General features: G+C 38.7%; 1 protein-coding gene across 1 annotated transcript in view; it reads right to left on the reverse strand.

Moving 5' to 3' along the window:
• Nucleotides 1–13,519, reverse strand: part of LOC131042441 (methionine aminopeptidase 1B, chloroplastic) — a 265,674-nt gene that overhangs the window by 163,880 nt on the left and 88,275 nt on the right. The window lies entirely within an intron of this gene.

Raw genomic sequence — 13,519 nt, forward strand, 5'->3', positions numbered from 1 at the left:
CTTGGCCGGAAATAATGGTGGTCGACGAGCAGGAGTGTCGCCGGTGTGAGAACAGAAGCACACAAACACAATCAAAAGAAGAGAAGCCTGCAGAGGTTTTACGCAACCAGCAACACATGGCCACCGTTTTGCACAATCTGATTGTGCAGCAAAACGGGGAATTGACGGGCATTTTTGCTACAGGTCGAAGGTTCGAATCACGGCTCAAGCCCGGGGCATTCTCGAAACGGCCTTGTGCACGAAAATGTGTAGCTACAGGGAGATTTGTTTGCTTGCTTTGCTTCTCTTCTCCACACATAAACATGACCCTTCACCTGGAGGAAACTATGCAGCCTGTGCCTCATCGCTATGGAAATTAAGTAATAAATATATTTTACGATCACGATGGAAGGAAACTATGCTTAAAATATATTTCGCTTAATATGTATTTAACATTTTTATTATTTATATATTACTAAATTAAAAATTAAAATTTTAAATACATTTATATTAGAATGTTTTTTAAAATTATTATATTGTATTAAAAATTCATAATAGAGTTTTATTTTTAATAATATTAATTTACATTGTAAAATATTTATATTAATTTTAAATTCAATATAATACTATTTAATTTTAATAAATGACAAATTTGATCATTTCATTTCAAAATTATTTTATTTTATAATAATATTTCAAATCTATTTAAAAATTTAAGTTATTTTGATAATTTAATGAATTTATTTTTTATATAGTTTTAAAAAATTTAAATTTATATAGGCGAATTTAATGTCGAATTTTTTTTCGAATTTTTTACATTTGTCGAACTTCATCCGAATTTTATTGTTGCCGAATTCGAATTCGAATTCGAACCTGGTGACTTAGGTTGTAGGTATGATGGTGAATTTGATGTTTTCTTTGTATTTGCGAATTCCAGTTGGAGTTTGGCACTGTGCAGTTTCGGAGGTGCAAGATCCTCCCTATTTTGTGATCGCAATTTCAGTGGTTCACAACCACCCTAGTCTGCCATTGGAAATATCATTCCAATATTTCATATTATGCTACAAATTTGTGAAGTCTACATTCGAAGACAAATCTGTATTAGACAGCGATATCTGATATTGTGTTCTGAATAATATTCATAATCCGAGCATTCCAATATTCCAGTAATTGTTCGTAACATCATTGCTTACATAGTCATAGCACCAACATATTACATATAACATAACCATCTTTCTAAGGCCGTGATTATTAGTCTGTACACGGAGAATCAATTGATTGTACGGAAGGCAAGGAGCATACAGAGTATAGGGTCGTACGGTGGAGGTTGCATGATGGAGGGTGTATGGGGCTTGTGTTGGCTGTACGATGGGTTGGCCGTACGGTGGAGGGGTATTGACCGTACGGTGGAGGGTGTTGATCGTACAATGGAGGTAGCCCATACAGTGGAGGTACAGTGGCAGTGGTGTAGATCGTATGTGGAAGTTGAGTTACCGTACGGTACGGTACATTACAGTGGTAGCAGAGCTAAAATCCTACCAGCCTGTGGAATGCTTGGGATGACTATAGAAATGGAAAAAAGGGATAATGAAATTGCTGCCAATAAAATCACCAAGTGGTATAACAAATATCAAAAGAGGAAGAATCTTCTGACATTTCAAGAATATCTAGTTCTGACCGGAAAAAGTATACCTGTGCATGAGGAGGTTATTAGAATCTTTGATGAATACTCAAGTGAACCTGAGCAGATCAAGGCTACCAAATCCTTTGATAGGTACATGTTGTGACGTTTTCACACATCGCCCCATTGCAAATGGGGACCCATGTTTTTTTTGCTCGTTTTGTTCGTTTTCGCTTTGCTTTTTCTAGGGTTTTGTTAGTTTGTTAGTTGTCTGGATTTAGGGTCAAGCCTTAGGGTTCTAATTACCGTCTTTTCGGACCAAAATCCAGTCGTTTTTGAAGGCTTTTGAGTTTCCTTTTCTAGAATGCAAATTTTGAATGAAATGAATTCGCCAGAATGGTCTAATTTTCAATTGGAATGTTGATGCAGAGCTTAAATTTGTCTAAGTGTTGAAGTTGAAATGTGAATTTTTGTCCAATTGAATATTTTTGAACAAATTTTGACTTTTTTGAATTTTGATCCTGGGCATTGGAATTGATTTGTTTTCGCCTCGTGAAGTGTTAAAATGTGAAAAATCTTGTTATTTTGGCCTGTAGGAGCAAAATCGCTCCTGTCCCTCAGTGAAGGACGGGAGCTCAATTTCAAATATCTCATCATCCTTGCAGAGTCCAGACAAATTTTACGTTTGAAGTGATGGAGAACGGCGAGATCTTTCCATTGAATATAAATTGAAGATTTTCATGAGCACAGAAATGCCTCAAGGAGGAAAATCGCTCCTGTCCCTCAGTGAAGGACCGGAGCTACAATTCAAATTTCGTCTTGTCCTTGCAAGATTTCGACAACTTAATGATTTGAGGACGTCCAAGGGAAGATGCTTTGCCAAATGAATATAATTTGAAGTGCTGTCGGGGAGATCAACAGGGTAGCAAGTCCGGCTTGAGTGAGGTCCTGATCCTGAAATTTGGCTAAGTCTGGAATGTCCTGATCCTGAAATTTGACTAAGTCTGGAAACTGAAAAACCTCCAAAAACTAGATTTTGCAATATAACTCCTGGAGGTCTGAAACCACTCTCAAACATCCTGAAAGTATATATGGAATATAACTTAAAGTATAAGAAATGCCACTTATACTTAAATGTTATATTCCATTAAAATTGTCCTGATCGAGAGTGCGAAAAGTCAAATTTCGCTCGTGTCCTTCTCCAAGGGTCCAGAGCGAAAAGCGCTCCTGTCCCTCTCCAAGGGACCAAGGCGAATCGCTCGTGTCCCTCACCAAGGGTCCAGAGCGAAAATGATTAGTTGAGCCATTCCTGACCTTGTTCGGACGAATCGAGACATCAAAGGCATGGTGAAGGACGAAATGAGCATGATAGAGCATCCAGACTTGATCAAAAAACAATGAAATGATGAAGTTTTGCCTAGAGGGTCAAATTCGCTCCTGTCCTTCACTGAAGGACCAGAGCGAAGTTCTTCATAAGGTACGATCTGGGCAAAGATCAAGCAAATTTTATGTTCGAAGGCAAGAAAGGAGGTCAATCGAACCCGTTGAAGACAAATTGAAGATTATCAAACGTCAACAAAGGACCAAAATGCTTAAGTTCGCTCCTGTCCCTCAGGAAGGGACCAGAGCGATTTTTGTTGTAGATGATTTTCTCGCCAAATTTCAACCGATCTCAAGGCATGAATGAATGAAAGGAGGCATTGCGAATCCGTTGAATATAATTTTCGAAGGTGATGAAGTGAAATGAGGCCCACAAGAGCAAAATCGCTCCTGTCCCTCAGTCAGGGACCAGGGCGATGAGGTACGTATCTTCCCACTTTTTCATTTTTGGGCGCTAAACAAACATTTTTTAAATTTATTTAAATGCTAGAAAAAAATCGATATTTAATTAAAAGCATTTAAATAGCGCATGGTATGTATTTATTAATTATTTTTTGCCTTTGTAAAAAATCGAAATTTATTAATTAAAAATAAAGGCATTTAATAATTAATTATTAGTTTAATAAAAATCAAAAGGGAGCGCTTGGGTTTATTTTGTCAAGGTCGGCCTTTATTATTTATTTAAAAATCGTTTTAATTGCTATATTTTGCAAAAAGTCGGCCTAAGGTCAATATGAAGGTGAGCGCCTATAAAGGAAGGTGTTTATTTCATTTTCACATCATCATTTATCATCTCTCATATGCAACTTGGAGAAGGCAAAAGAGGAGCGAATTTCATACAAAGGAAGGGCGAAATTATCATTCAAGAAGAGGAGCGAATTCAATCAAAGGTGGTGCGAAACTACTATCCAAAGGAGAGGCGAACTTGAAGTTTCCATTTGAGCGAAGTTGCCTAGGGCGTCAAAGACATATCAAAGATGGCGAAATTGCTAACTTGAAGAGGAAATCACGTCCAAGACTTGAAGGGTGGCGAAGTTGATAAGAGGAACGTTCTTTTGAAGATCACATCAAGACCATCTTATTTCAAATTTTGCCTAGGCGATTTTATTCATTTTGCATTTTAGAGTTAAGCTCTCAAAGAGGTATGGCGATATAGATTTATTGTTTTGATTTTGAACGTTGATCGTCATTTCCTTAATTTTGGATTTTGAAATTTTGTTTTGCCTTAGCTCAGTTGTTTTTAGGAAATGATTAATAAAGGACTTATCATTAAGTTTCCTAAAAAATTGCTCTCTAATTTATGTTATGTATTGCAAAATCATGTTACTAATTTTGAAATGTTGTGTAGGCATCAAATGGAGGTCTCTTCAAGGAAAATCAAGCCGGATCAAGGACGGTCTTCGCCAGGACGGTCTTCGCCAGGACGATCAAGCCAAGACAAGGGCGACCTCTTCCAATCCAGCGTTCCAAGGCGAGGTACATCATCTTGCACATCAAGGACAAAAGGAGTTAGAACAAGAGTTAATTAAAGATAGCCTCTCAACGACATCAAATTGAATATCTAGCAAGCTTCAAGTGTCAGATGAGGTGGCATCCCAGTCATCACTCCTCCAGTCAGTGAAGTCCACCTCAGCATGTCCAGATTCAATGTACTTAACTCATGGAAGGTGGCACAAACTCCGATGTACCTACCCCGGCTATCCATTGGTCGATTTTTCTAAAAGGGACATGTGTCCAAGCAATACAATTATTTCATTGGTCAAGCATTAAATGTTATGTAATGGTTGTAACAAACCCTAATTAGGGTTTTCATTGTAAAATCTTGGCCATTGATCTTGAATTGATCTAAGCCATCAAATTGTATTGTGGGCACTATATAAGCCCAGGCATTTCATTTTGTAAAGAAGAAATAATTAGAGAGAATTAGAGAGAGATAGTTAGAAATAGTTGAAAAGTAGTTAGTAGATAGAGAGTAGAATAGGAGGACAAGGCAAGAAATTGTTGCCATTGATTGTAAACAAACTCCATTTTCATTGAAGTAATGGTGAAATATGTCGTTTTCTTGCAATTTGCATGGTTTCTTGTTGAGTCTTCAATCTTAGATGGTAGATGATTAGATGAATGGAGGAAATGTGATTGATTGATGGTGGAATTCGTACATCCATACTACTAGCAGTTTGTTGATTGCAAACTTGCCTTGTGTAGTCAACTGGAATCATTCAGCTTAAGCTCAATTTCAATTTGTCGCCTCTTCATTGATATGCATCAACTTGGATGGTATCTATGCCTGCGGTGATGATTTGAACATCATAAAGCTCCCTTAGAAGATCGCACTAGTCTTGTGTAGATGTTCCATTGATGTCAAAACAAGATCTAGTTAGAGTTTTGTCAAAAATCAAATCATTGCTCCTACATTCTTAGTATTAGGATTAGATCCTCTCTTCGCCCTTATCCTTTTTCCATTTTTTTAATCTAAGTTAGTAAGAGTCTGTGTCCAGCAAAGCAGATCGGAAGTTCAATGTAAGTCCCCTTGTGATTCCAGCAAATCACATCATACCACTGGAGCTTGTCCACACGTGGAGACCCCACTAAAAGAACCTTGGAGTCTACCTAACTGATCCTTTACGCGAATCTTCAGCAGTTAGAGACTATTTTCTCAAGAGAGGATAAGATGCCTTTAGGTATTTTATTCTGTGTATGATTGTGTACAAAATACACGTCAACAGTACTATGTAAGGAAAAGAAAAGAGGAGTTGGATCCTGAATTTGGAACGCAATCATAATCAAAGAAAGAAGAAGACAAGTCCTCATGTTCACCCCTGCGACAGGAGGATATGGACAAGCCAGAGACAACAATTGTCCCTTCAAGTGGAGAACGCTTAAACTTTCATGACAATAGCAAGGATGAAGATGTTTGTATGAATTTTGTCAAGCCAACAGTGGTTGATCAACTTCATGGAGAGGCGAACTCTAGCAATGATCCCTTACAAGAACAATCTCTACAATTGGTTGAATACAAAGTTTCCCTTTCAGTTGGGCATGAGGCATGCATGATTCTCATCTCTCCTTGTGAGTGGCATCTATATGACAAAAGCAAGATGGATTTTGATGAGTTATTTCTCAACTGCGAGCAGGGCAATATCAAAGTGGAGCAGCGCAATCTGATTGTGGATTGACATGCGGTGCTCGCAGTCATGGCGCGGCGTCAAGCTTTCAACGGATACGGCTACCAGCATCTGCACATGGTCTGGGATACCGGAGCTTGTCAGATGGCAGATAGTTGCGGATTGCTTGAGGGCAAGCAATGTTTGGGCCAAGAGGACTGTAATGTCCCCAATTTTAAAGAATATCATAAGGACTTATTTAATTAATTAATTTAATTACTAAATAAAGGGGCCCAAATTAATAATATAATAAACTTTTGGTGTCGATCATTTGTAACCCTTTGGGAAACTTCCTGGAGCCCATTTATAAGGCCGAGTTTGGCATAGTTGTAGGTATGATGGTGAATTTGATGTTTTCTTTATATTTGCGAATTCCAGTTGGAGTTTGGCACTGTGCAGTTTTGGAGGTGCAAGATCCTCCCTATTATGTGATCGCAGTTTCGGTGGTTCACAACCACCCTAGTCTGCCATTGGAAATATCATTCTGATATTTCATATTATGCTACAAATTTGTGAAGTCTTCATTCGAAAACAAATCTGTATTAAACAGCAATATCTGATATTGTGTTCTGATTAATATTCATAATCCGAGCATTCCAATATTCCAATAATTGTTCATAACGTCATTGCTTACATAGTCATAGCACCAACATATTACATATAACATAACCATCTTTCTGAGGCCATGATTATTAGTCCATACACAGAGAACCAATTGACCGTACGGAAGGCAAGGAGCGTACGGAGTGTAGCGTCGTACGGTGGAAGTTGCACGATGGAGGGTGTACGGGACTTGTGTTGGCTGTACACTGGGTTGGTCATACAGTGGAGGCGTATTGACCGTAAGGTGGAGGGTGTTGGCCGTACGGTGGAGGTAGCCCATACAGTGGAGGTACGGTGGCAGTGGTGTAGATCGTACGTGGAATTTGAGTTACCGTACAGTACGATACATTACAAAATGTTAAAAATCATGAACTCCTCCCTCGATGAAGAATAGTGCCTAGCAGTGAAGGAGGGCGCCAAAACACACAGGGCATTGAAAAATGGAGAAAGTTTGAAATTCCATGGCAAGGAAGGATCAACACCCTGGTCAAAGAAAGGTATTGAAATGGCTAAGGCAAGGATGAAATGATGAATTCCACCATGAAGAATGAATTCCACACCTAAGTTGGAAAACTGAAAATTTGTCTAAGGCATGAAAATCCAAGGGTCAAGGAGGAATGAAAAGCCAAAAATCCCCTCAGGAAATTTTTTGAAATTTCCATTTTTTAGACACCAAATCTTATCAGAATCCGGAAATTTTTACAAATTTGGAATCGTGAGAGATTTCTCTCTCTCCTAGACCCGAGTCCTATATTTTAGGAAAGTTCCTAAAATAGGAGATGGTGGAAAAAAGTTGAAAAACTCTCCCAGAGAAAGAAAAGTTTGAAAAACTTCAAGAAATTTTTTCATGGATCAAATTCTTCTCTCCTAAAGTTTTCTCTCTCCAAGGGTTTCTCGCCAAGTGGCAATCAGGTCAGCGCATGTTGAGTCAATGGAGCATCTTTTGCACGCAGTCATCACGTGAAGGCATAGTGCCACCACATTTATTGTTGGAATATTTGGACTAAGTGGCCGCCCGGTCAATGCATGTTGAATGCATGAAGAATCTTTTTGCATGCAGCTGTCTTATTAATAGTTTTATGACAGATTCTCTACACATGTAGTCATCGCGTGGAGAATGATGGGCATTTATGTCTGCATGAGGAATATTCATGGTATTTTGGGCAAATTTAACGTAATGGGGTGCATTTAATGCATGAATGGATGCTATTTTGGGTACTTTTGAATTAATTATATAAGGGTATGATGGGTTATTAATGGCTGATTTCCACCTTGCTACATCATGTGTGGAGAATCTTTTAGGGTGAAACCCTAATTAGGGTTTGCATGTTTTCATAGCCCAAGGCCTATATAAAGGGGTGACCCCCCTCATTTGTAAAGGAGGGAGATTTGTATGAAATTGTTGCGATAAGTTTTTGAGATAATAACAGTGAAACATTGTTCTCTGATGGTGTCCACTTAAGTTATTTTTTCAAAACTTGCATGGTTTCACCTTCCTCACTTAGAGTAGAATTTTATTTTCTCATTTGTTAGATAAAGTGCTTTGATTTCAATGGAAAATGTAATGGTGTCTGATGAATTTCCATGGTTCATACTTTTTGCATATTGTTGATTGTAAGTTGCAGTGTAAAGTTAGCCTGAGCCACTAAACTTGTGCTAAGATCGGTTGTGAACAGTCATTTGGATTGCGTCATTTTGGGTATTCAAATGCACTTTCTCGATTTGAAAATCCTTCAACATCCTCAGAAGATTGCACCAGTTCTTGCGGAGTTGTAGTTAAACTTGGCGAAGCAGAGCTTGGTTTATTTGGAATTTGTCCACCAAAGCATTAACTGTTGATATCGCTGCTCTTAGGAGTAGATTTAGGCCTTTCTAACCCTTTCCCCTTTATTTTCAATTCATTTCAATTCGTTCAAAGCAGAAGCTACACCAAATTGCTATATCTGATGATGAAGTTCACACCATGTCAAAGAAGTGAAAGAATGATTCGAACGTAAGTCCCCTTGGATTACCAACAATCACATCCACCAACTGAGTCACGTCCATTGCATGAAGGAACCTTGGAGTTAGCCGTTTTAACTTTCCACAATCTTAGCATACGGTTGAACTTTGATCAAGAGAGAGTGAAGTGACCATTGGTAACTTTATTCTGTGTTAGATGTTGTCATAAAAAACACGTCAACGAGTCCTAAGTCTCCCATTGTTGTTTCTCTGAAACAATCTTGAACATGTTTTTTTGTATTCAAAGGAAGTACTTGTTCTTCATTTCTTTGTTAAATAGGCCTTCGAAAAGCATTGGCACTAAGTATATCCTATGCCTACGAAATTAACTGGACTTCTACGAGGAGCTAACTTCCTGCTACTTCTCCTATGAAGATATCAACTTCATGCATGCTTGAGTTGTAAAGTGATTGCGCTTCTTCTAACCTTTGTCTCTTCTGCTACGGTTCCTCCCTTGGAACCTCTTGCCTTTTCCTTGTCTGCAAATTCCCGGGGACACTTTTCTCTTTTCTACGTTTTGTCCTTTCCGGAGGAATTGCTTCTTCTCTGGCCTAAACTCCTGATGACCCTTTCCTGGCCTCACCTTGGGATTTCAAGTCTCCCATTAAACTGTAAGTCAAGCGGGCGTTCTTTGCCTTCAACTTATTGATATGACATTCAACCTAGTGCCTTGTGCGTTTCATAACTGGTCAGCTTAAGACATCCAGATCATCAATTTCTGATCCTGACCAATTAGGAGCTTGGATTGGCTTTTCTTTTTCTTTTTCATAATCCGGATGAATTGTGTTCCCATCTTCTTCTATCTAATCAGGCACTTGGATGATTTCACATATTCTTATCAACTTAAGAGTCAATTTGGAAAACATTCCTTTTCTGATCTCATAATCATCCTTGGCGTTAGCCCAATAATTTTCCAGTTGCATCGTATGCACGTACCTCATGCTAGCCACCATTCTTATTTTATCATATGGATCAAAATCCAATCTTGCAGTGTGAGGTGCGAGGTGGTAGAATAGCAGTTTATCCACTGACTTCTCTGCTGCTACCAATGATGGGCACAATTCCTCATAATCTCCCATGAAAATCGAAAATTTGAGCCCGCCCTTCTTTTTCTTCTTCTAAATTTTATCTATTGGATATCTTAAGAGCCTATAGGGCCAAGCAAAGAATCCTTGGACCCGGATGTAAGTAAATCTTGGAAACTGAATGTACCAAGCCCCATACTTCTTTACCAACTTCCTCGCTTCTTGCGACAACCTTGTGTGAACACCTCCTTGTAAGGATCAAGCAATGTGCATGGTGAAGGTGTCACTAGCTTTCTTGAAAGTAGTGTTGTACAAGTTCAACAATGGATAGCACTCGTAGACTTTCAACTATCCTGGACTACATCCCATGGGTCCTTTTCTTGATGATCCGCTGAACTTGCCCATTCTAGCCAACATGCATACAATATACGAGCTCATGTAGGACTGGGACTACATCAACAAGTTGCATGGTTTCTACTTCTCATTTGCTTTAGTGTTGATTAGATGAATGGAAGATTTAGTGGATGATTAGTGATAAAATTCACGTATCCATACTACTAGCAGTTTGTTGATTGTAAACTTTCCTTGCGTGGTCAACTGGAATCCTTATTCAAGATTAACTTCAATTGCTATGCACACATTGATATGCATTGCCTTGATGGTGTCTATGTTGTTGGTGATAATTTGAACATCATATATTTACCTAAGAAGATTGCACTAGCTTTGTGAAGTTGTTCATTGATGTCAAAGAAAAGTCTAGTAGAGTCTCACCAAATCATTCGCTACATCCTACATTCCTAGGATTAGATTAGACTCTCTAAACCCTTTCCTTTTGTTCTTTCTTCGTTAGATGAGTCAATCCCAAGTTCCAGTAACATTCAAACATTCAAGCATTCATATGCAACGTAAGTCCCCTTGTGATTCCAGCATTATCACATCAAACCGTTGAGTTTATCCACACGTCCGAACCCGACATTAAGAACCTTGGAGTCTTCCAATTGATCACATAGTTTAGCATTTGGGAAGATTTTGTTCAAGAGAGGATAACGTACCTTGGTATTTTATTTTGTGTTAGAGGCATCTAAAACACATCACCAGGTCTCCTGCTATGCTCCCCAAGCTCCAAGTGGTCTCCTAGTAAACCGTCAATCTCTTCCTAAAAAATAGGAGCCCTTCCTAGAAAATAGGAACCTAGCTTTGAGCTCTGGAAATGCCTCATAGACCTCTCCAACGTCAACTGACTCCTTGAATGGGCTCCCTATCCACAGGACCCTTGCTAATAGACTAGCCTTTGCGAAAAATACTGACCTAGGAAATGGCGACATTACATAATATTTGCTTTTGCATTTGAGAGAACCTATGTTCATCTCTAATTTTCTTGAGGACAAAAACCCTCTTGAAAATATTGGTTTCGGAGATGAAACCCCCCTTGGCTCATCTTGGTGGTTTGGAGCCATAGTTGTGTCTACAAGTGAAGTATTTATAGTTGTTGAAAATGGATTTATTTTTTACGTGTTTTGATTTGCTAAGGGTTTTTGTTTTTTCTTAAGCATAGTTTGAAAACTCGGCTAAGACTCTGGGGACTCACGAGTCTGTTGGCTCAACTAGTCGACTTGCCATAGACTTGCGAGCCGCATCTTGTCAAGTCACCCCAAAAAACACCCGATTTTTCGCAAAGGACTCGCGCAAGTCCTAGGGTTGGATTCATTAGTCCCGACCTAGGACTCTTGCACTTGCTTGGAAATGCCCAAACAGCTAAAAAAGATGGTTTTGGGGATTTTTTTCATTTCATTCTGTTGTTTGGTGCCCAATGATAGATGGGGTGCATTTCCGCGCACCCCTTCTATCGTTGGGTTTTTCTCATATCTAACACCTTGTGCAGCTTATCATTACTTCCCCTAAAACTCATTAGGGTCTCCACTACCAAACCCCCACTAGTTGTTGAGTATGAATTATGAAATCTCAAATATTAAGTGTTTAAAGATCATATGACATGTGCTGAATTATGACAAACTGATAGTCAAAATAGGATTTTATGTTCTCTTAATGCATTAATTTCTTTTTGATTTTTGTAAAACCATGGTTTTTTTTTTGCTGAGTTTTTCGCCTTGGCCGTGCCGAGTCTCGAGTCCTAGTCCTATTTTGGGCTGCTGAGTCCACCCCGAGTCCGAGTTTTCAAACTTTGTTCTTAAGTATTTCAGATGTTCTGGAGAGTTTGTAGGGTGATTCTAAAGGTCCCTAGTGCTGGTTGTACATCAGACATCCCCATTGTTAGTCTGACCAATTGGAGATTGATGAATTTGGGCATGTTAACAATCTCGTCACCCTGCTGTTTTGACCTCATTTGACAGCATTTGTAGATTATACAAGTGTTTGGAGGGACATTTGTGGTTTCTAGTGGGCAGCACCATTATGTAGGAGGTGTGGAAGTTATGTCATTGGAGCACCTACTTTCTGGAAGCTATTTCACACTATTTGGAGGCACCTTAGACTAGTTTGTTGCTTCCAAAACCTTTCAAGGTGAACAAATGAATGTTGGGTGAGTTCTAGGGAAAAATGTACTTGTTATACCTGTTGTGCCAGCAACTCAGTAAGCTGATACAGACCTATTAATGTCTGATTTTTCATTATCGATTTGATAGATTAACTTTGCAGTGTGTTTGGTGTGTTTTAGAGGAGAAATAAGTGTGTTTTCAGTGGCGTTTCAGTTCTGGTTGTGTTGGGTGTTTCCGAGCATTGTCTATAACAGTTTACAGGGCATTTTCAGTGTGTTCAGTTCTGATTTGAGATTTTACCAGCAGAATAAAGTGATGCCAGACCTTCATCAGCCTATGTTTCATCTATCAGGGGTGTGCATTTATGTCAATACTTGAATACATTGTTTACCTATGCTATATGGCTTCAGTTTGAATGTTGCAACAATAAAAAGTTGTGATCAGAACTTTAAATCAGCATGCATGAGCAGTACATTTCCTAATGATGTTTTGTAATGCAATTGATATAATCTTGTAATACCTGGGATGGTAGTATCACCAATGGTTTTGTCTTTGTATCTTAATGTAATTGCACAAAGGGTGGCTTTCAATCTTGTGTGCCTATTGCACTCTACTGAGTAAGTGAGAAGTGATTGTACCTGTTGTAATTGCACATGTCACTGAATAAGCGAGAAGTGATTGTGCCTATTTTACTTCTCATAATTACACACTCCACTGAATAAGTGTAAAAGTGTTTCCTTTCAGTTCTTGTATTTAAGCACACTCCACTGAAGAAGTGAGACTTGGCTGGCTCTGCCACCTAGTGTGCTTAGTTGTTTAGAGTACTTCATGTTGTTGCATTGAAGATAACTGAGTGTAGTCCTATACACCGTATGCTCTCACCTTGGCAATCTTGGGAACTACGTGATCAAAAAGTGATAAGGACATTCCATTGTAACTTTGATTCAGTTGAAAATTTCAAAAAAAAAAAATCATTGTGTTTATTACATAAAATTCAAAATTGCATGTGTGGGGGTGCAAGGGTGGCACAGATACATAGCACACAATGGAGATCCCCAAAGACTCTGCTTCACTACAATTAAGTATGAACTTAGATTTTTTCGTCAGACCAGCCCTCAATTTTTGTTGAGCAAATTGGCACCATAGACTACTTTAGCAAAGCAAGCTAGTAGAGTGTACGTTGAGATTTTGCAGCAGAAGATACATGTTTTATCCAATATGTTACATATTTTGTTATGTGATAATAACACC

Source organism: Cryptomeria japonica, chromosome 1 (genome assembly GCF_030272615.1).
Source record: "Cryptomeria japonica chromosome 1, Sugi_1.0, whole genome shotgun sequence".
Classification (NCBI taxonomy): Eukaryota; Viridiplantae; Streptophyta; class Pinopsida; order Cupressales; family Cupressaceae; genus Cryptomeria; species Cryptomeria japonica.